This window comes from Myotis brandtii, unplaced genomic scaffold (assembly GCF_000412655.1).
Source record: "Myotis brandtii unplaced genomic scaffold, ASM41265v1 scaffold128, whole genome shotgun sequence".
Taxonomy (NCBI): Eukaryota; Metazoa; Chordata; class Mammalia; order Chiroptera; family Vespertilionidae; genus Myotis; species Myotis brandtii.
Window position 1 is genome coordinate 683,070 of NW_005354508.1, and position 3,411 is coordinate 686,480.

A 3,411-nucleotide genomic window follows, 5' to 3' on the forward strand; every position below is an offset into this window, starting at 1 on the left:
CTTTCTATAGTGTAGTTTTAATCCCATAGCTAAGAATGTCATTCTAGATAGTGAGAATTTTATGAGACTTCCTGTATCTTTTTAGACCAATTTTAGGAGCTGCCAAAGCAGACAATCCACCCTGTATTTAACCCCCAAAGGGCAGAAAGGTGGAAACATGTTTTATAACACTCTCAGCTCTTTTTACGTTGGAGGCATGCTGACTTTCTGGCCTTGTTCCCACATATAGAGACAAATGAGATGAAGCCTACTTTTATTCCTGTTCCCAATGCTCCCCCATCTAAGAATCACAAAAAAAGTAAACTATCCTGTTGGAAAGAGGCCCTGCTTCTTTCACCAGGTCAGAAGTTTAAAGGGAAATAATTGGATGCAGTCCTTAAAGTGAGCATTTGCTTAAGAACAATGTGGCTGGTATTTATAATAAGAAAATAAGGAATTTGTGGAGGGGTTTAAAACATTTAATTAAAAAGGAAACTTTTGAAAGCTCGTATTGTTTGTTTTTCTATATCATTAACACATTATAGTGCAAATAGTAAAATAGTTAAATGAAGTATAAAGCATTTTCACCTTTTATGTGTTGAAAGTATTTAGCATGGACCTTCCTTTTGGCCTCCAAATGTTACTCTTCAGTTTCAGAAATTAAAGGAAATTGGGCACATGGCAGAGTTAATTCTGTGAAGTATGGATGGAATGGTATGCTCTAAAGCTAACATGTGTATAAATTTTTGTGAGAAGTTATTCTGCCTCAAGAGTGATAATTTTAGATTTGTTATCACGATAAGAAACAAGTAAAGTCAGGTAGAAATGCTTAATTTATCGGTGCCTCTTCAATAGATTCTACTTGCCTCTGGGGGTTAATTGAATCTTGCACATTGGAGTCCAAATTGGAATAGACATAGAGACTGCTCACAAAGTTGGATGAGGAAAACTCTTTCATTGGTTTATTTCCATTTAAAAGAATTTTGAGTAGATTGATTCTTTTTTTTAACCTCTAATAATATTGAGATTTTATTTTTCAAAGCAGTGTAAGGTTTATAGCAAATTAGAGGGAAAGAGAGAGATTTTTCATTTAGCCCCTGCCCCACACATACATAGCTCCCCTATTATTAACATCCCCCACAAAAGTGGTACATTTATTACAATTGATAAATCTACATTGACACATCGTAATCATCCAATGTTCATAGTTTACATTAAAGTTTATGCTTGGTGTTTTACATTGTATGGGTTTGGACAAATGTATAGTGACTTGTAGCCATCATTATTGTATCACTCAGCATATTTCCACTTTCCTAAAAATCATCTGTGTGCCACCTATTTATCTTTTCTCCAACTCCAACCCAAATTGGTTCCTTTTTAAGTGTTAATTTTGATTCTGTTGGGAGACATTTTAAAAAAATCTCTATTGGGACACTGACTCAATATGTCAGGCATAGCAGTATAGATTCCCAAAAGTATAAAACAACCCCAATGTCATTTGACCCAGATGATAGTCTTTCTTCACACCCTGAAGTAGAAAGACTTTTCATTCAGTCAGTCTCCACTATGTTTGTGCCTCCCAATTATCCATCTCTCAAATCTTCTGGATTTTTTTCCAAGTGCAAATCAAGTACAGTATACCTAAATTTATTTCTTATTTTCCCCAACTTTTCATAATAACCTCTGTCTACAACCACATGCCACAAACAAGATAAGATTAAAATGCCAGGCAATATCTTTTTACATTTTTTTAATTTAAAATTTTTTAATTACAGTTTACATTTGATATTACTGTTTTTTTATTAGTTTTAGGTGTACAGCATTATATATTTTACAACGTGTTCCCCTTGATATTCCCAGTACCCAACTGGCACCATACATAGTTATTAAAATATTATTGACTACATTTCCTATGCTATATTTACATCCCCATCACTAATTTGTAACTATCAATCTGTACTTCTCAATTCCTTCACCTTTGTCAACAAGTCCCCAAACCCCGTCCCCTCTGGCAGCCCTTAGTCTGTTGACAGTATACTTTTTTTTAAATCTGATATTATGCTTTAATGTTTTATGAAGAGTCTGTCAGGTATTACAAAAAGGCAGTGATGATATTAAGTAATTTTGGAGTTTTATAATAAAATTAAATCACCCAGGGGAGATGATGTCACATTTTCAGAAACTTTGATCATGACACAATTTGAAATGTAATATGCTGAAATAATTTTTAATATCACATTTCAATTATATTATTATGATTTTTATTAGTTCGGTATTTACAAATGCAGCTTGTACTAGTATATCCAGACTATTTATAAAATAATGCTTATTAATAAACTCACCACAATGAATTTTTTACTATGTCAAAATAAAAGGAAACAGAAAAATAAAGAAATGTTTCCAATTTCAATGACTTTGTTGAGAGAAACTAAAAATAATTTATGAAATGAAAATTATTTTCATCTCTCTATACCAAGTCGGATACAGAGTGAGGTTTTGTCATTTTTGCTTTGTATATTTATACACTTGCTTAAGTAATTATTCTGTATTTTAGACATAATTAGTTGGTCACTGGTTTTCTTATCATAGTGACTGTCCATTGAGCTTCTGGAATAACTACTGACCCTGGATCCCAAAGCAAAATTTTGAGTGACTCCATAATTCTATATATAACAGTAATGATTCATTTAGCCACAGGTAATACTTCATACTGATGATAATAATAAGTTATTACTACATGACAATTTTAAAATTTGAAATCACAAGGAAAAGAATGACACTCCTGGCTTCATCACTCCTACCTGTGAATGATTTGGTAAGTCATTTAAACTTTTCATTTACAACATGGCTTTTTCAAAGTATTCTTCTATTTTAATTATCTGTGTATAAATATAAAATAGTCGTATACAAATATCAAATAAATCAGCAACATTAACTTGCTCTTGAAATTTTGATAATTTAAATGAGTACCAATGATGATCTGCAATTCCTTCCTCAAATCAAAAAACAAACCAAACATGTCATGCTTTCTCTCAGCATATCAAGAAAGTGAAACAAATTTTTAAGTACCTCCCAACCTGACCAAGAGTGTTTTTATATGAGAAATCTACACTAATAAAAGAGAAACATGGTAATTGGCGTACGACTGCTACCGTTTTCATTGGCTAATCAGTGAGTATATGCAAATTAACTGTCAGCCAAGATGGCGGCCGGCAGCCAGGCACTGAAGCGAGCACGAGGCTTGCTTGCTGCAGACTCCAACGTTCCCCGCCTAACTTGCCAGCCTCTCAGTTGCAACTCTAAGCAACTATATACTATGTTGCAAATAAGAAGCTAAACAAAACCCCAGAAAAGGGCTTCCATTCAGCCGGGCTCGGACCGCAACATTGTATCTATGTTTTCAGCAGCAAGGCCTCAGAGCTAAAGCTGGCC

General features: G+C 33.6%; 1 long non-coding RNA gene across 1 annotated transcript in view; it reads left to right on the forward strand.

Moving 5' to 3' along the window:
- Positions 1-231: 231 nt before the first annotated feature.
- Positions 232-3,411, forward strand: part of LOC106724975 — a 31,782-nt gene continuing 28,602 nt past the window's right edge. The window contains exon 1 of the long non-coding RNA XR_001360798.1: positions 232-340. This is a non-coding gene — a long non-coding RNA (uncharacterized LOC106724975). The remainder of the gene's footprint in view (positions 341-3,411) is intronic.